Genomic DNA, 23,644 nt, shown 5'->3' with positions numbered 1-23,644 from the left:
TCTGGGCACTGGAGCTGTGATCCAAACACTCTTCTGTTTGTCCTAGCTAATGAGGAAAAAACAGAGCCATCCATAAGGGACAGAACAGTATAGTAACATGCCCTTGAGAGAATACTATTAAATATCATGCTGCCAACTATTATATTATAGTTTAGCATTTATTTCACAGTATATACAAAGCTCAAAATGCACTGGAAGAAACATAAAACAAAGTAGTTTACATAGAAAACTCATTATAGAAAGCTTTCTAAGATATTGTATTACTAGCTCAACCACTTAATTAAAAAGAAAAAGTGAAGAGAGAGGGCCAGGTCCTCTGGTTCAGCTGAGCAGTACAGCATAAGACTCAGGGAAAGGTGGCTTACAGCCTCCTTGAACCCTCCAGGCCTATACATTTATTATTACATTCATATTCATCTTTCAAATTATTAATACAATAGTCTCTCCTTTATTTGTCTGCCCTCTGACATGTCTTCCTCTTCCCTCCTCCACTGTCCTTTCTGTATCCGTTCCGGCTCCATTTTCCTCCTGCCAACTGCTGCACAGCATCAGGCTTGTGGGGAACCCATTACTCTCTACTTTGTTCCTCCTATCCCACACATCACAGCATGATATAAGCAATCCATTGGTCTCTGTTCCAGGCTCCCACACACCTTGTGGCAATAGGCCTGTAAAATGCACTGTTTTGTGTCCCACTCCTCACACACGTTATGGACGCAGGCTTCCAAAGACACTCTTCTCTGCCACGTCTCTCCACATGCCTAGTGCTAAACATACATAGACATGCCCCAGATGCATACTTCGCTTCTTTTCTTTCCTGAGCAGCTGCTTGGTTCCTCTTCTTCTGGCAGCTATCTAGCTTTTCATGGATGCATCTAAGCTCCTTCTTCAGATAACAGCTGCTTCTACCAGCAACTCTTCCCCCTCAAATGACCTGCCAGCATTCTGCAGACCACTGTGCTAGACCAATGATGTGACAATGCAATGGGTTTTGCCTTAGGAGTGATTTAAAAGGGCTACTTTTTAAAATGCTCTGTGCACCTACCTACACTAAGTACATTGAGGCTTGGTTCATAAACCACGGTGCAAATATTCTCCTTTATAGAGCAATATTTGCATTAACATACAAAGGCATTTCATAATCATGAACCATAACATGTCTCTTTAGTTGGTGTGAAACAGAAACAAATGCTAAATGAAGCTGTGGTCTCTGCTGGCAATAAGGTCCACTGTTGAGAAACCTGGCAGCACAAGGTGACTTGCAATCTTCTTCTTTCATATGGCTTGGGTAGGTAGCAACAACTACAAATTTATATATAAGTTTGATAGCCAGCACATTGCCGCAGCAGTGAGCTGGTAAATGCCCTTCAGGCTCCCGGCAAAAGAATGAAGGGGACATTCATATATGATGTGCTCTATCATTTGTACCTGGTGATAACAGTTGTACACAGGTGTTTGCCTTATTTTCCATTTAAAGAGGGTTTGTCCACATCTCCCATGAGATTATAGAATCATAGAATCATAGAATATCAAGGTTGGAAGAGACCTCAGGAGGTCATCTAGTCCAACCGCCTGCTCAAAGCAGGACCAATCTCCAACTAAATCATCCCAGCCAGGGCTTTGTCAAGCCTGACCTTGAAAACTTCTAAGGAAGGAGATTCCACCACCTTCCTATGTAGCCCATTCCAGTGCTTCACCATCTTCCTAATGAAAAAGTTTTTCCTAATATCCAAACTAAACCTCCCCCACTGCAACTTGAGACCACTACTCCTTGTTCTGTCATCAGCTACCACTGAGAACAGTCTAGATCCATCCTCTTTGGAACCCCCTTTCAGGTAGTTGAAAGCAGCTATCAAATCCCCCCCTCATTCTTCCCTTCCGCAGACTAAACAATCCCAGTTCCCTCAGCCTCTCCTCATAAATCATGTGCCCCAGCCCCCTGATAATTTTTGTTGCCCTCTGCTGGATGCTTTCCAATTTTTCCACATCCTTCTTGTAGTGTGGGGCCCAAAACTGGACACAGTTCTCCAGATGAGGCCTCACCAATGTCGAATAGAAGGAAATGATCATGTCCCTCGATCTGCTGGCAATGCCCCTACTTATTCAGCCCAAAATGCCATTAGCCTTCTTGGCAAGAATGGCACACTGTTGACTCATATACAGCTTCTCATCCACTATAACCCCTAGGATCTTTTCTGCAGAACTGCTGCCTAGCCATTCGGTCCCTAGTCTGTAGCAGTAATGGGATTCTTCCGTCCTAAGTGCAGGACTCTGCACTTGTCCTTGTTGAACCTCATCAGATTTCTTTTGGCCCAATCCTCTAATTTGTCTAGGTCCCTCTCTATCCTATCCCTACCCTCCAACATATCTACCACTCCTCCCAGTTTAGTGTCATCTGCAAACTTGCTGAGGGTGCAATCCACACCATCCTCCAGATCATTTATGAAGATATTGAACAAAACCAGCCCCAGGACCGACCCTTGGAGTACTCCGCTTCATACCTGCTGCCAACTAGACATGGAGCCATTGATCACTACCTATTGAGCCCAATGATCTAGCCAGCTTTCTATCCACCTTATAGTCCATTCATCCAGCCCCTACTTCTTTAACTTGTTGGCAAGAATACTGTGGGATACCGTATCAAAAGCTTTGCTAAAGTCAAGGAATAACATGTCCACTGCTTTCCCCTCATCCACAGAGCCAGTTATCTCATCATAGAAGGCAATTAGATTAGTCAGGCATGACTTGCCCTTAGTGAATCCATGCTGACTGGTCCTGATCACTTTCCTCTCCTCTAAGTGCTTCAGAATTGATTCCTTGAGGACCTGCTCCATGATTTTTCCAGGGACTGAGGTGAGGTTGACTAACCTGTAGTTCCCCAGATCCTCCTTCTTCCCTTTTTTAAAGATGGTCACTACATTAGCCTTTTTCAAGTCATCCGGGACCTACCCCGATCACCATGAGTTTTCAAAGATAATGGCCAATGGTTCTGCAATCACATCCGCCAACTCCTTTGGCACCCTGGGATGTATTGCATCTGACCCCATGGACTTGTGCTCAACCAGCTTTTCTAAATAGTCCCAAACCACTTCTTTCTCCACAGAGTGCTGGTCACCTCCTCCCCATGGTGTGCTGCCCAGTGCAGTAGTCTGGGACCTGACTTTGTTCGTGAAGACAGAGGCAAAAAAAGCACTGAGTACATTAGTTTTTTCCACATCTTCTGTCACTAGGTTGTCTCCCTCATTCAGTAAGGGGCCCACGCTTTCCTTGACTTTCTTCTTGTTGCTAACATACCTGAAGAAACCCTTCTTGTTACTCTTAACATCTCTTGCTAGCTGCAACTCCAGGTGTGATTTGGCCTTCCTGATTTCACTCCTGCATGCCTGAGCAATATTTTTATACTCCTCCCTGGTCATTTGTCCAGTCTTCCACTTCTTGTAAGCTTCTTTTTTTGTGTTTAAGATCAGGAAGGATTTCACTGTTAAGCCAAGCTAGTCGCCTGCCATATTTACTATTCTTTCCACACATCGGGATGGTTTGTCCCTGTAACCTCAATAAGGATTCTTTCAAATACAGCCAGCTCTCCTGGACTCCTTTCCCCCTCATGTTATTCTCCCAGGGGATCCTGCCCATCAGTTCCCTGAGGGAGTCAAAGTCTGCTTTTCTGAAGTCCAGGTTCCATATTCTGCTGCTCTCCTTTCTTCCCTGTGTCAGGATCCTGAACGTGACCATCTCATGGTCACTGCCTCCCAGGTTCCCATCCACTTTTGCTTCCCCTACTAATTTTTCCCGGTTTGTGAGCAGCAGGTCAAGAAGAGCTCTGCCCCGAGTTGGTTCCTCCAGCACTTGCACCAGGAAATTGTCCCCTACACTTTCCAAAAACTTCTTGGATTGTCTGTGTACCACTGTATTGCTCTCCCAGCAGATATCAGGGTGATTGAAGTCTCCCATGAGAACCAGGGCCTGCGATCTAGTAACTTCCATTAGTTGCTGGAAGAACGCCTCGTCCACCTCATCCCCCTGGTCTGGTGGTCTATAGCAGACTCCCACCATGTCATCACCCTTATTGCTCACACTTCTAAACCTTAATCCAGAGACTCTCAGGTTTTTTATGCAGTTTCCTACCAAAGCTCTGAGCAGTCATACTGCTCTCTTGCATACAATGCAACTCCCCCACCTTTTCTGCCCTGCATGTCTTTCCTAAACAGTTTATGTGCATCCATGACAGTACTCCAGTCATGTGAGTTATCCCACCAAGTCTCTGTTATTCCAGTCACATCATAATTCCTTGACTGTGCCAGGACTTCCAGTTCTCCCTACTTGTTTTCCAGGCTTCTTGCATTTGTGTGTAGGCACTTAAGATAACTCGCTGATCATCCCGCTTTCTCAGTATGAGGCAGAAGACCTCCACTTTAGCAGTCTCCTGCTTGTGCTTCCTCCCAGTATCCCACTTCCTCACTTACCTTAGGGCTTTGGTCTCCTTCCCCCGGTGAACCTAGTTTAAAGCCCTCCTCACTAGGTTACCCAGCCTGCTTGCGAAGATGCTCTTCCCTCTCTTCATTAGGTGGAGCCCATCTCTTCCTAGCACTCCTCCTTCTTGGAACACCATCCTGTGGTCAAAGAATACAAAGTCTTCTCTCCTACACCACCTGAGTAGCCATTGACTTCCATGATTTGACGGTCTTTACCTGGGCCTTTTCCTTCTACAGGGAGGATGGATGAGAACACCACTTGCACCTCAAACTCCTTTATCCTTCTTCCCAGAGCCACGTTGTCTGCAGTGATCTGCTCAAGGTCATTCTTGGCAGTATCATTGGTGCCCACATGGAGAAGTAGGAAGGGGTAGCGATCCAAGGGCTTGATGAGTCTTGGCAGTCTCTCCATTACATCGTGAATCCTAGCTCCTGGCAAGGAGCAGACTTCTTGGTTTTCCTGGTCGGGGTGGCAGACAGATGACTCAGTTCGCCTGAGGAGGGCATCCCCAACCACCACCCGCATCCTTCTCTTGGGAGCGGTGGTCATGGAACCCCCATCCCTTCCAATCGGCAGAGTTTCCTTCTGTTCCCTTCCCTCAGATGTATCATCTAGTCCACTCTCCGCATTAGTACCTGTGGAGAGAACATGAAAACAGTTGCTTACCTGTATCTGCATTGATGGTACATGGATGCTCCCCTTTCTTCTTCTGGAGGTCACATGCTGCCAAATTTCTTCCCTGTCCTTCTGCCCCACTGGGCAGCCTGCTCTGAATCTTCAGAATGTTGTGTCATTAGAAGCATATCTTGATGTCTGTCCAGGAAATCTTCAGCTTCTCTTATGCAATGCAGGTTCGATACTTGTTTCTCCAGACCTCGAACCTTCTCTTCCAATATGGAGACCAGCTTGCACTTTGTACAGACAAAGTCGCTTCTGTCCTGTGGGAGAGAGACAAACATGGCACATCCTCTGCAGGTAACAACAGCTGAACACTCACCATCCGTATTACCTTCCTTCTAAGAGCTTCCTCAGGAGCTGTAGTAACTACTCAGAGAAGCCTGCAAGATGAAAGCCTCAGTGGGCTGTCCCCAGGCAAACTCCCTCGGTTAGCCTCTCTGCTGTTCGCTGCTCAGCTGACTGGCTTTTTATAACAGTCAGGCCCACTCCAGGCTCACCTGGAACAAAGCACTCCCAATTCACACTTTTCAAACAATCAAGCACATGGTCAAACAGATAAACTGTCCCTGCAACAGACACAGAGATGTCCTGATGCAAATCAATCTGCACCAGTCTTTCCAACATAAATCAAAACCTGGTGAATCCTCTCAGGATCAATGACGAGCTGTTTGTTTTGAGTGGTTTTAAGTGCTCCATGTGACTCTCCAGTGAGCCTCAGCATCAAAGCTGGGTGTAAGGATCTTAATACTGTTCTATAGAGGGTTGCAGGATTTTAATCTTGTCTTCGGCGGGTTCTGCAGGTCATGGTGCACTGGGATCCTCGTATTTGCATTGATATGATTAAGAAAGCTAGATGTCTGAGCAGTTCTTTTAATCTGTGGAGGCTGGATGTGCGATAGGACTGGGAGCTAGTCAACTGGAGTAGATTTGAGTGTCCCTGACACTATGCGCATAGCATTATTGAATTGAGTGTCAAGGAGTTTAGTGTGACTGCTATGAGACCCCTCTGGTGCACAATATTCAGCTGCAGAATATACCAAGGCAATTGCTGCGGTTTGTAAGGTCTGTGGGCTGAAGTCCCATGATGTTCTGGACAATTTTCTGATAAGCAGGACATAAGACCTGACCTTATCATGGGTGTTCTCAAGGTTTTGTTGAAAGATCAAACTCTGGTCCAGTGTAACGCCAAGATACTTTGGATTAGCTTAGTGGCTGGTGCTCTCACCGCAGAACTGCACATTATTTGGAATTAGCCATTTTATTGTTCAGGAGGAAAGCAGTTACCATGTTTTTTTTTGGATTAGGCCTAAGTTTCCAGCATTGGAAGTAATCAGCCATTGTGCTAAGATCTCAGGTTAGGGTGTAGCCGATGATATGGAGTCTTGTATGCTGAACAGCTAGGGCAATATCATCCGCATACATGAATTTCCTTGACTCCATTGCTGGTATATCCGCGGTATATGGATTAAAAAGTACTGGGGCCAGGACAGAGCCCTGAGGGATGCCCAAGTTATGTGTTCTTGGTCTACTTATCTGGCCATTAAGGAGTACCTTCAACCAGCGGTCCCCAGTCATTGCCACCAAGAGGCGGATCATTTGCTGGCAGTGAATGATGTGGGAGACCTTGAGGAGGAAGCCCTGTCTCCAGAAAGTATTGTATGCCAAGGACAGATCAACAAGGTTTTTTTCTGTCTTCAACTTACATTGGAATCCTGTCTCAATGTGGCTGGTAAGTGAAGCTACTTGGTCACAAAAGTTCCTCTTCGGGCAAAATCCTGCCTGCTCCACTGGGAGGGTGTCTTCAATAATATCAGACAGACGGTGGAGTAGCACCCATTCCATGAGCTTGCTGGTGGTTGAGAGGAGAAACATGGGGCGGTAGCTGCCTGCATCCTCTGGGTTTCTCAGGCTTCAGAAGGGCAATCACTGTTGCCTGTCGCCAGCTTGCTGGCACTTCTCTGGTTCTATGTATGGCAGTAAAAAGCGCTGCCAGCCATTCCCATCCCCATCTCCCCAGATTCTTGAGAATCTCTAGAGGAATGCCATTAACCCCTGCAGCTTTCCAGCTTTTGGTTTCCATCAGTGCAACATTGATCTCCTCGACATACTATGGGGAAGAGAGTGGGGATTCCGACGGGCATTGTTGAAGGTTTCTGTGGAGTTCCCGCTGGACCCCCTGGTGTGTAATCTTGTCTGTCGGTGTCTTGCTGTTAGAAAGAAGATGAGAGGCAACAGCATTTGCTGTCACCTTTGCTGAGCATTGCATTACTGGCTGGGATACTCCAAGTTGCCACAAAACAGCCTATACCTTACGGCTCGAATGAATGAAATCAAGTCTTTCAATGGTACCTTTCCAGGCACGCTGACTTGCAATGTCATGGGGAAACTGAGCCAGCCAGCCAGAATCAGTATCCTACTCAGATAAGCCAGAAACAAACAAATGGCATTAAATCTGCACAATAATATTTTAAGAAGCAATATCCTCCCTAACCGGGAATTTTACCTACCAACCTTAAAAGCTCCAAAGCTAAGGCTGTCCTTTCATTTTGCTTGGCATTAAGGGCAGCTCCCTGAAAGCTGCCTTTTTGATTTTCTTGGCTACAGTGAATTACGTTCATTGTTACACTCAGAGGTGTGTGTTACTCTGAGCATCTGATAGGAGAATGGGAGCAGTACTCAAGTAATTTGTATTAACTTATTCCCATTAGGAAGTCTTGATGTACTGTAACAGGACAGAATTCTGTTTTCTAAATTGCTCTTTGCATAAAAATATTTTGAACTCCCAACCAGCAAAAACAGTCTTCCTTACATCTTCAACAATCACCAGTCAGAAAAAGATAGGAAGTGGGAATAAAAGTTGTTGCAGTTTTGGGGGAATCCCACTCCACCCCTGCTGTTATAAACACAAGTTAAATATAATCGTTCAAAAATGCATTTTTGTATCAGACCGGTAGAGGGAGAGGAGTTTATTCTGCTCTGAAATAAAAAAAAATCACTCATCACAGACAGAAGGAGATTATAGTAGTGACCCTTTAGTGATATAGCCTGGTGCTGAGATGCTGGAGAAAAGCTGAGATTTTACCCAGAAGTAACGGTGCAACATTTTGAAACCCAAGAGGTGGGAGGGGGTATTCTATTAAACCTGTCAACTAGTCAAGATTTTCTGCCCAGAAATCAAATTGAGGCATAACAAAAGCATTGATCAACTTGTCAGCATTTAACTGGAGTAACAGAGGCCATTATCTGTCTACATCTCTGAGAGGAAAAAGTGATATTTAATAAGAAAATTCAGACGATCAGTGAAATATGAGATTAAAAACTAATGAAACAAGACTCGGGGGTAAAATAACTAGACCCAACTGATATATTAGAAGAAAGGTCACAGTACCTTCTGTAAAAGAGGCATGGAGACTAACACCACTTTACTCATCATTACTATTCATATTTATTATTATTGAGATTCAAGCTAAAGAACAGATTTTCTGCTCTGATGACCCATAAAATCTTAATAAACATCAGACTGTGTAATGTATTGGCTAAAGTGTGTTCACCCTCTGGAGCTGACTTGTCAAAAATAAAGCCAACAGGGACCAGAAATCTTTGTCGGGGAACAAATTGATTTTAAGAGGTAGCAGTTTATAGTTTTGGAAATGAACACCACAACAATATTCAAACTTATGTACCAACAGTTAGGTGCCTGCATGGATCTTAAAGTTAATAATCAACTATAATACTGTATTTTGTTTATTTCAATATTCCTCATTGGCTACTAACTGAAGGTACACCTACATTGAAATCAGAGGTGTGACTCTACGCATGTAGACATTCCTGAGCTAGCTGCGATCTCTCTGGCTCAAATAACAGCAACAGTAAATCCGTGGCAGCATATGCTGGCTGTTTGAGTGCATATACAGGGTCTTGGTGGGGCTTGAACAGCCTGTGCTACCGCTCAAGTTGCTCTGGCTTCATTGCTATTATTATTTGAGCTAGATAGATCAAAGCTAGCTCAGGTATGTCTACCAGTACTGAAGTCGCACCTAAGACTGCAGTGTCGACATGCCCTCACATAGTGATAATTCCTACCCGAACATACATAACAAAGCCATCTTTGTTGGCTAAATATTAAAGTGGTTCAAATTATGTCCTATTAAAGCAATCACTAACATTATGGAACTCACTGGCTAAATCATCCTCACTGATCTCAGCTCATGTTTTATTAATCAAGCATCTGAGAACACAGACACATTCAGAGACTCCCCCAGGTCTACTTCAAATCATCTTTCCTTTCAGTTCTAACACATGATGAAACACATGCATGCAATTCCTTACAGTCACTCTCTAACATGCAACCTGACCTCAAACTTTTTTTAAAACACAGTACAGTTTTTACCACTCCATGTAGCTCTATCAGGAATGTATCTTAATTTACCCGTGATCAGATTGTATGCCTGAATGTACATTTTTCTTAGGTTAACAAAAATGTAAAATAAGTCAATATTGCAATTTTCAAACAAATCTAAACTGACATTTTAGTGCAAAATGGCGTGAGAGTGAAGAAAAAGTGTGTGCATTGAAAACAGGATTGCCACCTGACCATTTTTTAACCAACATTGAACCAGATTTAATGTGCTGTGATTTTTTCCCTTTCATCTTCATCTTCTCGCTCCCTGTCCTCCTCTTGCTAATACATGCTAGGATATGATGACAGGAAGCAGGGTTAAGAAGAGAGTTTTAGGTGAAATGCCTCAGGAATGGAACTTGGCTAGGGAGGCAGCTTTCTGCATCTGGTGAACCTCCTGTGGACCTTAGCAGGCACATGAGAATGGCACTACTACTGCTGAAAAGTGTCACATTTCAGGGAAGTTGGGGGGAAAACACAGATGATGAAGGAACACAATGAGGTGTATAGGATAAGAAGCTTTCAAGAAAAGGAGACTGGGGTGGGATAGACAGTCAGCAGGGTAGTATTGAAGAATGGAAATAGCTGGCAGTTCTGGACATTTCTTTCTGGACATTTCTTTCTGTTTCTCCATGTAGTTCACATTGGGTATGACAAGGAAGGAGAATGTGAGTGTGTGTAAGTGTAAAATTTGATAAGCTCCTTATGTCTGAGGTCTAAAGTGAATGTATTTATGTGTGATTCTTGGAGTGTGTGCTGATTGTTTTTCTTTAGCTAAGGGAGGCAAAAGAAAGAGGAAAGAGAAACCATTTAAAATATTTCCTCTGCAAAAGTTACTAAATATTTTAACAATTATGGGAAACACAATTGTCCCTTGAAGAGCAATTGTCTTAAATATGGAGTGTAAATTTAATCATTAAAGTGTAAAATAGAGTGATTTTGTTTCTGCTTTGAGTGCAAATCTAAATGTAAACATAACTATGGAGTACTACTGAGGGTTCCATGAAACTTGAATCATGCTACTTAAAAAAAAAAATGCTTTAAATACTGTATGAGTCCCAGGTCACCTAATTCAAGGTTAAGGTCCTTTTTTGAAAATGGATGGATGGATCCTGCACGGTGCTGCATGCTTCCAAGAAGGGGCTGAAAACCCCTCAGCTCTTATAGTCCTCTGTGAAGATAAAGATGCTAAGTTCCTTGCAAGATCTTGCCCATTGTTCTGCATATCTTCAAATGGCTCATGTAGCATATTTCAGAGATATACCCATGTTACACGTAGGTTATCTCATCAAGTGTATATAACTGCTTCTTCCCTCTAGTCCTGAGGCTTTGCTTACATTGTGTATCCAGTTATCATCAGGTTCCAGTCTACATCTGGGATACAGTTACTCTCTTTGGTGCAGTTCAAATTCCTGCTTTCTTGCAAACATAAATGAATTAAATAAATAAATAAATAAGTTTAAAAAAAATCCCAAATCTGCCATTGCTGGACTGAAAATTTCTCATCTAACCGGGTTTAAATTTATCTTACACTTATTTTGTTTTCATTTGACTTGATTTAAACTTTGTCTTTGCTACTCCTGTGGTTTCACAGAATTTTACATAAACGAGTGCAGGTAAACTGACAGTAGAAAATTATGTCATGATAAAGTTACAAGCACATAAAAAAGCTAATGATAATTTGATAACAAAGAAGCCTTGAACTGCTGAGGAGGAGAATTTTACATGAACTGAAAGGCAGAGGCGAGAAAGAAAAGTCGGAAGCTATGGTATAAAAGGTGACGGTAAATCATGAAACTTGCTTACTATTTCATTTTGGAAGCAGCCCTTTTATTCTTGTAGAGACCAGACTGTGACATAAATCATTAGGGAAGCCTGTTTTCTCGAGATCAGAATATATTTAGAGCGAAAGTAACCAAGAACAAGAGATATTAAGGACCAGATGCTACTGTCAGCATTGCATTCCATCTCTGTATATTTTGGCTTTTTTTATACATTCAAGGGGTGGACAATTGCCAGCTGATCCTCAGTTAAGTGTACAAACTTTCTCCTAACCTTCAGAAAGGGTGATTCTCCACAGATATACAAAAAGCAAACATTATAATCTGCAACAAAACCTGCTACTGGTGTATGCTATGGGGATATACCAAACTTTTAGGGATTATTTTCTTTAATGGTCATCTTTTGGCTCTTATAAAAAAAATGAAATTGTCACAGTTATGACTAGTTTTTTCCCCTCCAGAAATTATTCTAATTTTGTGCATGCATGACCATCTGCACACCTGCCAGCAACTATCAGAACCTGTTTGTGTGTACCATATTTCTAACTGCCTGATCTGTGCATGTATAGGTCCATTGGATTAATATGCATTGGATTATTATCCCTGCTTATGTCACAGGTGCAGCAAACTGGTAAATCACCAAGAACCTGAGACAGGAAACAAGGAAATGAGCAGGAACCCTCGTCCCTCTCAGATTTTAGAAGGCACTTCAGATTCTTAAACCTTGGGTCGAGTGCTGTAGCTATATTTAGAAATCTCACTTTGGTACCTTCTTTGCATTTTGTGAAATTTGCACTGAAAGTGTTCTTAAAATGAACAACATGTGCTGGGTCATCCTCCGAGACTGCTATAACAAGAAATATATGGCAGAATGCGGGTAAAACAGAGCACGGGACATACAATTCCCCACAAGGAGTTCAGTCAAAAAATTTAATTAACACATTCTTTTTTTAATGAGCATCATCAGCATGGGAGCATGTCCTCTGGACTGATGGCTGAAGTATGAAGGGGCATACAAATGTGTAGCATATCTGGCACACAAATACCTTGCAATCCTGGCTACAAAAGTACCATGCAAATGCCTGTTCTCACTTTCTGGTGACATTGTAAATAAGAAGAGAGCAGCATTATCTCCTGTAAATGTAAACAAACTTGTTTGTCTTAGTGATTGGCTGAACAAGAAGTAGGACTGAGTGGACTTGTAGGCTCTGAAGTTTTACATTATTTTGTTTTTGAGTGCAGTTATGTAATAAAAAATCTACATTTGTAAGTTGCACTTTCATGACAAAGAGATTACACTACAGTACTTGTAGGAGATGAATTGAAGAATACTATTTCTTTTGTTTATCCTTTTTTCAGTGCAAATATATGTAATAAAAATAACATACACTTTGATTTCAATTACAACACAGAATAAAATATATATGAAAATGTAGAAAAACTTCCAAAATATTTAATAAATTTCAATTGGTATTCTATTGTTTAACAGTGCAGTTACAACTGCTATTAATCACTATAAATTTGTTTAATCCTCATTACTTTTTTTGAGATAATTGCATGAATTAACTGTGATTAATCGACAGCCCTAGTACTCAGGGTTCAGTGAACATCTCTCACAACTGACCAAGCACAGGTTTCAGAGTAACAGCCGTGTTAGTCTGTATTCGCAAAAAGAAAAGGAGGACTTGTGGCACCTTAGAGACTAACCAATTTATTTGAGCATGAGCTTTCGTGAGCTACAGCTCACTTCATCGGATGCATACTGTGGAAATTGCAGAAGACATTATATACACAGACACCATGAAACAATACCTCCTCCCACCCCACTCTCCTGCTGGTAATAGCTTATCTAAAGTGATCATCAAGTTGGGCCATTTCCAGCACAAATCCAGGTTTTCTCACCCTCCGCCCCCCCACAGACAAACTCACTCTCTTGCTGGTAATAGCCCATCAAAAGTGACCACTGTCTTCACAATGTGTATGATAATCAAGGTGGGCCATTTCCTGCAGAAATCCAGGTTCTCTCACCCCCTCACCCCCCTCCAAAAACCACACACACAAACTCACTCTCCTGCTGGTAATAGCCTATCCAAAGTGACCACTCTCCTTGCAACCTGCATGAAAATCAAAGTGGGCACAGTAGATTTTGATCTATGTGCTCTTCTATTTGAGCTATGACTGCTCCCACTGGCCTGTGATGGGATGTTAGATGGGGTGGGATCTGAGTTACTACAGAGAATTCTTTCCTGGGTATCTGGCTGGTGAATCTTGCCCATATGCTCAGCGTTCAGCTGATTGCCTTATTTGGGGTGGGGAAGGAATTTTCCTCCAGGGCAGATTGGAAGAGGCCCTGGGGTTTTTTCGCCTTCCTCTTCAGCATGGGGCATGGGTCACTTGCTGGAGGATTCTCTGCACCTTGAAGTCTTTAAACCGTGATTTGAGGACTTCAGTAGCTCAGACATAGGTGAGAGGTTTATTTCAGGAGTGGGTGGGTGAGATTCTGTGGCCTGCATTGTGCAGGAGGTCAGACTAGATGATCATAATGGTCCCTTCTGACCTTAATATCTATGAGTAGTTACTGCTGAGTTATATTGGTGGGTGAAGCTAATTAGCTCCACTCCAGTCTATAATGAGTAGGGGAGTCTCCTTCAGCTTTAAGCCAACTGTGAACCTGTATTCATTAGTAGCCCATTCCCCGGCCCCCCAAACCAAGGGGTGGGGCGTGCGGTGCGTTTTTACACTTATTCAGGATATGTCTGTGCAGCAGTTGGGAGGCTCTTCCCAACCCAGGTAGACAGACATACATTAGCTGTGCTCAAGTTAAATTAGTGTGCTCAAAATAGCAGTATTGTTGCAGTGGCACAGATAGTGCCTGGGGCTAGTTGCCCAAGTACAACCCTGCCCAGTCCCCGGGGTATGTATGTTGGCAGCTAGTCCAAACTGCTACTCATGCCACTATGGCTTCAATGCTATTTTTTAAACATGCTAGCTTAAGCAGAGCTAGTGTGTCTCTGTCTATAGGCACTGGGCGCCATTTCCCAGCGACTGTGTAGACGTACCCTCAGGCTCTGTATGATCTATCAGGAATGAGGTCAAGACTTAGGCTTGGTCTACACTAGAAAATTAAGTTAGCTTAACTATGTGGCTCAGGGATGTGAGTGGTGTAGTTAAGCCAACCTAACCCCTTGTTTAGACTGCACTAGATCAATGGAAGAATTCTTCTGTCGATCTAACTACCATGTCTCAGGGAAGTGGATTGCCTATGCCAACAGGGAGAATCCCTCCCTACAGCAGTGCCACTACAGCTGTGCAGCTGTGCCTCGGTAGCATTTTTTAATCATAGCCATATGTTTACCTTCTTCATTTAGCTATAATACTTCCTGCCCTTACTAGTAGAAGCTATGGGGAAGTCCGGTGAAAATGTCCCAAGAACCATCCTACCAGCAAGAGGCAGGAGAGCTCAGGGCAAGAAATAGTAGGAAAACACATAGAACATATACTGCTGCTTCCTTAAAAGGAACAATATGACTCCTCAGTTAGCACAGGCTGGCTGTATTACTCAGCAGGAGGAACCCCTATTCCTGCTTATATGTGTTCATCTACTTATTTTCTATTTGTGTGTGTCATAAATATAAAGGGAAGGGTAAACACTTTTAAATCCCTCCTGGCCAGAGGCAAAACCCTTTCACCTGTAAAGGGTTAAGAAGCTAAGACAACCTCACTGGCACCTGACCAAAATGACCAATGAGGAGACAAGATACCTTCAAAGCTGGGGGAGGGAGGAACAAAGGGTTCTCTCTGTCTGTGTGTTGTTTTTGCTGGGACCAGAGCAGGAATGCAGGTTAGAACTCCTGTAAAGGGTTAATACGCAATCTAGTTAGATACGCACTAGATTCTGCTTTGTTTAAATGGCTGGTAAAATAAGTTGTGCTGAATGGAATGAATATTCCTGTTTTTGTGTCTTTTTGTAACTTAAGGTTTAGCCTAGAGGGATTCTCTATGTTTTGAATCTGATTACCCTGTGAGGCATTTACCATCCTGATTTTACAGAGGTGATGCTTTTGCTTTTTCTTTAATTAAAATTCTTCTTTTAAGAACCTGATTGCTTTTTCCTTGTTCTTAAGATCCAAAGGTTTGGGTCTGTGTTCGCCGATGCAAATTGGTGAGGATTTTAATCAAGCCTTCCCCAGGAAAGAGGGTGTAGGGCATGGGGGGATTTTGGGGGGAAAGATGTTTCCAAATGGGCTCTTTCCCTGTTATATTTGTTAGACACTTGGTGGTGGCAGAATTAACTTGGGACTATTGATTTTTGTCCCACCCTACCTTTTTTATTGGTGTGGTTTGTTCGTAGCTGCTAGTTTGTGTTTCTGGAGACACTGTACTGAGTATGAAGCTCTTTTCATCTCTACCCTCAGCCCATTTGCAAGAAAAGAGGAATTGATATATCTGGTAACTGAGTGATTCCTAGGTACCTATCCCAGGGTTTGCGGCTCCAGTGATTTTTTTTTTTCAAGGCACCTACAAATTAGGTGTGGTGCATCCTGGCCTTAGTAAAATTATTCACAGACTAGGAAAACAACTACATGGGTAAATAAAGAAAATGTCCATATATGTTATGGGTTACCTGCTTATGGAAATGTTGAAATGTCCAGAAAATGAACTCAGAAGTAACTGTTGTTTAAATATAGTGAAAAAGTTCTTGAAGAACTCTGCTACCTTTTCATTCAAAAACATATATTTTAAACACAATCTATACAGTATTCAATTATAGGGCATCCAGAGCTCCAAAAAGTGTCCAAATATCTTCACTAATTCATCATTGTAATTTTAAAACTCAAAAATGAGCAAGTATGGCTTGTACTAGTTTAATTAATTACAAGGCAAGGTTATTGTAAAGGTTAATTAAAATCTGCCTCTATGACTGTGGGGAAAACACTTTATGATAAGTATTTCAAGAGGTATTGTGGTGTTCTGTAAAAACCTTCAAGCATGGTAAATTTAGTGGGTTGACTTGAAAATATGGACTTTTTTCTGATTTATCCAAAAAACCTGATAATCACAAATATTACACTGTCATTCGTGTATGAAATAAGAAAGACAAAACATTCTTTGTAGAGTTTTATCTAACAATTTCTAGATTTTGATTCAAGGCACTTGCCCTATGTCAGCTACACAAATTAGTTGTTGCTTTTTTTTTCTTGTTTTCTTATTGATTATTATAAGCTGTTGAGACAAGACCACAATAGTTCCCTTGGCACTCCACCAGCATGCAACAAAGGTTGTAATGTCAAGTATACAGCTTTCCTCTTTGATTAAACTCATTCTCAAAGGTGACTCCTTCCAGAACGAAAACAAAAATTAATCCACTAATTACACTGCTGGCTAACCTTCTGAACTAGGAAGAAAATGAAATTTTATTTTAAAAAAACACAAAAACCAACAATACCTTCTTTTCTCCATTTCTATCCCAGACCATGAAATGTCCGACTACTAAAAAGAAAAATAGTTCAGATACTCTTGTTTGCAGCCCACAGTGTTCATTACATGTTGCAACTATTCTGAGCCACCCTCTAGTTTAGATAAAACAATTAAGAAAAGGTGTTGCATTATAGTATGCTATATTTTTGACATTTTAGGTTGCATCATGTTGAAAACTGATGTGGCAAGGCAATCTAATGGTGAAAGTCTGATTCTACTTTGAAAGGTGCCTCACATATCATGTGATTTTTTTTCTTGTCTCCGAATGACTTTCAGGGTCAAATGTGATCAGTGCAAGTAAAAAGGAGATATTTTTGTAAGAATGAATCTTACAAATTCTAGGGCCCTTGCTCCCATATTCAGGATACTCCTACACAGGGAAATGAAAACTCCATGTTATAGGGTTAGCCCTCGGTCAAAGAGGTTTGGGGTTCATAAATGTAAAGAATGAATCATACATTTCCCTTGATCTGTTGGAGACAAGATGTATGTGAACAAAGGTTCTTGTTTTGTTACTGCATCCTGTCTACATTCATTCCTTGGATACCATGGCATATCCTCTGATGATCAGTTGTATCAATTTAGATGGGATATATATTCTCAAAGACTCAAAGGTGTTAACCTAACCCAGACACTGTTCAACATTAAACAGTTTTAAACTAGGTTTTGGATTTGTTGTACAGCCACATTAGCCTGCTTAATACCATGGCAAACACACCATTAAAATCCTTTATAATATTTTTATTAAAATTATAGAAAAGAAGGAAAAACAGTTACAGCATTTGAAATAAAGTATTAAATAAGGCTTTTATTTTAACAGCCTCCCTTGTTTCCTTTCCTCTTGCTAGAGAGAGGTTTTAGAAGGAAAAACCTCTGGATTCACAGTTTTTTAGATGATACAAATTCTCCTTTGTGGAGAAAAGATAAGTTAGTTGAGATGGGCGGGAGCTGTTATTGCTGTTAAAGTCTGATCCCATTTCCTACAAAGACAAACATACACACAAAGAGAGAGAAAAGAATAGCAAAGGTAGAAATTACAGCTTCTCTGGTGTTGACTTTCACTTGTAACCTCACCGCTGGAATAACAAAGGTCCCACTGAGGGTCTTATCAGCTACTCCAAGACCTGACAAACTTGTACTAGCATTAGGATATTTAGGGCACTGCTTTTAGTTGTTTTCTAGTCACAGGCTTGCAGCAGTGTTGCAAAATATGCAGTCTTGGCCGGCTGAGCCAGAGTCTCATAAAACAGAAGGCAGAGGAAGAGAAATAGGAAGGAAAAGAAATGAGGTGGGGAAGGAAAAGGACGCACAAGGAAAGAATTAAGATTCAGAATACACACAGTAGTTCTGTTGTACAAGATGATGCTAATTTTACAGTCAGAAGCACTGCATTTTATATCAGAAATATATCAGGACTCAGACTAGATAAAGATCAAATTTTTGAACTAATGCTGGACATTTTTTGTCTGATAGACTGGTGAGGGAGAACCCCCACAAAAGCATAACGTTCATGATTATAAATGCATTTGAAGCAGTCGTGGTAAGAATAAACTATCCCTCATACCATGAATTTTCTCAAAAAACAGAAATAATAATGGTCTGCAGTTCTCTCAAGAATATGCGTGTGTGAGGAGTGAGGCACCACTTCTTTTGGAGGTGCAGTTCATGTCCACAAAAAGTTTGCGTATAACTGTTGCCACCATTTTGTGAATCAGTTCAAAGAGCTATTGTTTTGTACAGTTATATACAGGTATTGTTTAATAAAACATATCTGCCCTCAACACAGTTATATTAGTGTGTTTCAATGGGTTCAGTATAATTCCCTGTGTAACTGATCCTAGCCAAATTGATCAAGGTATTCATTTAAATATGTCACACGAGTCCAGGAAAAGCCTTATCACTTTGTCACACTCTTGCTTTCTTTTTTTTTTTTTAATATATTGGTGAAATCTAATTTCCCTTTCTTATACGTATATGACAACACAGAAGTCTTTAAATGAACACCTGTAATTATAGTTGAATAAAAAAAATTACAATGGAAAAGTTTTCCACTGGAAAATGTAGTTTTTGTCAAAATGGAAACATTTCACAGGAACTTTTTAAATTTCAACTACATTTTTGATGTGGGGAGAGGGGAGCCAAAATGAAAGATGGCAATGAAGGATGAGGAATCTCTCCCAACATGGAGGAGGAGATGCCATGTACCCCCAGGGCTAAGAGGATCACAGCCACCACTGCGAAGAGGAAACAAAGGGTGGTGATGGTCAGTGAGTCACTTCTAAGGGGGATGGAGGTATCTAACTTGACATCCTGGGAGGTGTGATGCTTGCCAGGTGCCCGAATCGGAGACATTACATAAAGACTTCAGAGGATAATCTGACCCTCTGACTACTACCCTATGCTGCTTACACATGTGAGCTACAATGATTTTGCAAGGTATAATCCTGAGCAGGGATCTGGGAGTGAGGTTGAAAGAGTTAGGGGCACAGGTGGAGCTTCCATAAATTCTTTGGTCCAGGGCAGGGCCCACTCAGAGACAGACACAGCCTGCAGCTGAATGCATGGCTTCATGGATGGTATCACCAGGAGGGGTTCAGCTTCCTTGACCATGGGATGCTTTTTTGAGAAAAAGCTCTGCTGATCAAAGATTCCCTATCAAGGAAGGGAAAAAGTACTTTCAGATACAGACTGGCTAACCTAGTGAGGTAGGTTTTTAAAAGCCATAAGTAAGTCCAAAAATTGAGACTGAGATGAAGGGTCAGAATCTGGGGGCAACATGAGTAATCACACGGGGCAAAGGAGAGACAAGAGGGAATATAGAGGGGAAATCTAACATCTTACATGTCTGTATCCTAATGCAAGAAGTATGGGGAATAAACAGGAAGAACTAATTAGCATAACAGAAACTTGGTGGGCTAATTCACATGACTGGAATATTGGTGTTAGTACCTGTTCTTAAATATTAACCTTTTTAGTCCTTTACTTTCTGTATATTTGATTCATGTATATATAACTATTATTTAGAATCTTTAGGGTATTAACAAACAGTATGTTGAATTCTAAGTCCAAGAAGATTGGCCCTTCACCAATAAGTAACCCTATTAAGGAATTCTTTGAGTTAGACTATATAATAATCCTGGGCACCTCTATGTCCATAGAACTCCAGATAGTCTGAGAAACCATCCCCTTAACACACACGCACATACACACACACGCATATATAAACCTGGGAAACTGATGAGAGATGATTGTTACAGCAGATGTCTTCTGTTGGGGAATCAACAGGAAAGAATAATTATGGGGAAAGAAAGACTCACCCAAATATATTATCTCGAACTGTTACTCCTCTCAGCTGTAAATAATAATGCCTTCACACATAAATCAGGTAAACTGTGAATGTATAAAAATAACATCAGAACATATGTTTCTTTTGGAAAAGAGGTTTTATTTTTTGAGAACTCTATACAATGACACTGGTATGAGAACTTAGCTGTGAATGAATCTTCTACGTTCCTCCACATACAGTGAAGGAGAGAGCCAGCTCTTTTTCATCCCAGGGTGGTAATGTATCTATTCTTTCTGTATTCTGTGTAGTTCTGTATTAATCTGATTGATAATATTTTATTAGATAATGCCAACTGAGCCTGTTGTTCAACAATCTTGAGTTGTAATTAACTCAGATACTCAACATTTGTATAGAAGGGCACAGCTTTCAGGAAGGACGGGCAGGGAAAAAAAGCGGGGAGCTGTTGCCTTGTCTAACACACATGTATATTTGCATTAAGGTTCACATAGAAGTTGGAGGCAGACTTGTTGAAAGTCTCTGCTTAAGGATAATAGTGGTAAAAACAAGGATATTTTCATGGTAGGTGTCTACTATAGACGACCTAAACAGGAAGAAGATGTGGCTGAGATTTTTTTTTAAAACTATTAACAAAATCATCCAAAGCACAGGACTTGGTGGTGATGGGGGACTTCAAGTATGCAGAAATCTTTTGGGAAAATAATACAGCAGGGCACATATTATCTGAGTTTTTGTAATGTATTAGAGACAACTCTTTACTACAGAAAGTTGAGAAAGTGACTGGGGATAGGCCGTTCTAGAGTTGATTCTGACAAACAGGAAGGAACTGATTGAGAATTTGAAAGTGGAAGGCAGCTTGGATGAAAGTGATCATGAAATTATAAGAGATCATGATTCTAAGGGATGGTTGGAGAGAAAACAGCAGAATGAAGGCTTCAAGAAGACAGACTAAGAGAATTGGCAGTTAAGATCCTGTGGGAAGCAAGTCTAAGGGACAAAGAGTTCGGGAGAGTTGGCAGGTTTTTTTTTAAAGAAACATTACTAAGGGCACAAGAAAAGACTACCTACTATCTTTCATATACTTTGGGATAATGTCAGAGACCACCCCTGGATTAGTCAGGAGATCTTCAACAATCTGAAACTCACAAGAGAGTCATACAAAAAGTGGAAACTATGTCACAGTATGAATATAAAAAACAACAACACAAGCATGTACGGATAAAATTACAAAGGCCAAGGCACAAAACACAATTCAACTAGCTATGGACAGAAAGGATGACAAGAAAAAATTTACAAATACACTAGAAAAAAGGAAGACAGGGTAGGGTCCATTACTCAGTGAGTATGAAAAGAAAATAAAAACACAGCAATGGCCAAAATGTTAAATGACTAATTTTGTTGTTGTTTCAGTTTGCACTAAAAATATTACCAGTGATTGGTGACTAACATAGTGATCATCAGTGCAAATGGGTTAGAGTCTGAGGTTAAATAGGAAAAGAACAAGTTAAGAATTATTTAGACAAATTAAATGTTTTAAGTTAGCGGGGCCTGGTGAAATACATACTAGAATACTGAAGGGACTGGCTGAAGGGATCTCTGAGCCATTCAGCAATTATCTTTGAGAACACCTGGAGGACAGGACAGATCCCAGAGGACTGGAAAAAGATACTATATTTGCCCATCTACAAAAAGGGAAATAAGGACAACCCAGGGAATTATAGACCAGTCAACTTAATCAGAAAGATAATGGAGCAAATAATCAATCAATCAATTTGTAAGCATGTAAAAATAATGTGATAAGTAACAATAAACATGAAGCTGTCAAGAATAAATCATGTCAAACCAACCTAATATCCTTCTTTGACAGGGTAACACAGGATAGGTTGATAGCAGTAGATGTGATATGCCTCGACTTTATTAAGGCTTTTAATACCATCTCACATGACCCTCTCGTAAACAAACTAGAGATTTATAGCTTAGACAAACCTACAATACTATACTAAACTTACTGACCCTCTGAGCTGCATATAATAGTCTTCAGAAGTTTGAGAGCCAGACACTCTTGCCAGGGCTCAGGACTTCAGCCATGTGGGAGGCACCTGCTGGGGATTGGGGCTTCAGCTGAAGCCCCAAGATCCCCTTCACCACAAAATCCCCTTCCCCATAAGCCCCAAGATCCCCTTCCTCACAAGATCCTCACCACCCCACCGTGGGGTAGAAGCCCTAAGCTTCCCCACCCAGTCTGGTAGGTGGAGAATGGACAGAGGATGTTGGGGGCTCCACAGCCACACTTTAACTGTAAAAGAGTCGCATGTGGCTCATGAGACATGGCTTAGACACCCCTATACTATAAGGTGGGTACACAATTGGTTGGAAAAATATACTCAAAGAAGTTATCAATGATTCACAGTCAAGTAGGAGGGGCATATTGAAGGGTCCTACAAGGATCTGTCCTAGGTCTGATTCTGTTCAGTATCTTAAATGATTTGGACTATGCAGAGGTGAAAGTAAGCCAGTACGCCCTGGTACGGTGTACCAGTAAGAGCCGGTGCGCCGTACCAGGACTGGCTTTCTGAGAGGGCAATGTAAAGCCCTGAGGTAGTGGCGGCGGGGCTGTGGTGGGGATTTAAAGGGCCCTGGAGCTCCAGACGCTGCTATCCCCCCCGCCCCAGGGCCCTTTAAATCCCAGCCTGAGCCCTGCTGCCCGAACCCTGGGGTAGCGACGGCGGGGCTCTGGCGGGGATTTAAAGGGCCCCGGAGCTCCAGCCCCTGCTACCCTCCTGGTACCCTTTAAATCCCCTCCTGAGCCCTGCTGCCAAAGCCCTGGGGTAGCGGCGGCAGGGCTCTGGAGGGGATTTAAAGGGCCGGGGTGGTAGCAGCAGCTGGAGCCCCGGGGCCCTTTAAATCCCCGATGGAGCCCAGCCACTGCTACCCCAAGGCTCGGGCAGCAGGGCTCAGGTGAGGATTTAAAGGGCTTGGGACTCCGGCAGCTGCTACCACAGCGGAGCCCCAGGCCCTTTAAAGCTCTGCCAGAGCCCAGAGCCCTGGGGTAGTGGTGGCTGGGCTCCATCGGGGCTCCTCCGTGATTTAAAGGGCCCGGGACTCCACTGCGGTAGCGGCAGCTGTAGCCCTGGGCCCTTTACATCGTCCCTGAGCCCCGGGGCTCCCAGCCGCCTCTGCAGCTGGTAGCTCAGGGCTGATTTAAAGGGCCCCGTGCTCCCAGCCACCACTACCGCAGCTGGAGCCCTGGCCCTTTAAATCAAGATTTAAAGGGCCCAGGGATTTAAGGCCCTGCCTCTTCCGGTTGAGGCCACTCCCCCTGCTCAGGACTCCGGCGTACCGGTAAGTCCTCTAATTTACTTTCACCCCTGGGACTGTGTCATTGAGAGTACACTTAAGGTTTGCAGATGACAAGCAGCTGGGAGGGGTGGCAAGTGATTTGGAGGACAGGCTTAGAATTCAAAATGATCTTGACTGGAGAATGGAGAAATGGTCTGAAATAAAAAAAAAGGATAAAATTCAGTAAGGACA

At 42.2% G+C, this 23,644-nt stretch overlaps 1 long non-coding RNA gene across 3 annotated transcripts in view; it reads left to right on the top strand.

Annotated features, from left to right (window-relative positions):
- LOC141982431 (uncharacterized) overlaps positions 1-23,644 on the top strand; it is a 45,849-nt gene that overhangs the window by 5,397 nt on the left and 16,808 nt on the right. The gene's annotated exons all lie outside the window — the stretch shown is intronic.

Source organism: Natator depressus, chromosome 1, assembly GCF_965152275.1.
Source record: "Natator depressus isolate rNatDep1 chromosome 1, rNatDep2.hap1, whole genome shotgun sequence".
NCBI classification, from domain to species: Eukaryota; Metazoa; Chordata; order Testudines; family Cheloniidae; genus Natator; species Natator depressus.
The sequence above is the reverse complement of the archived record's forward strand: the minus strand, read 5'-3'. Positions and strand labels throughout refer to the sequence as shown.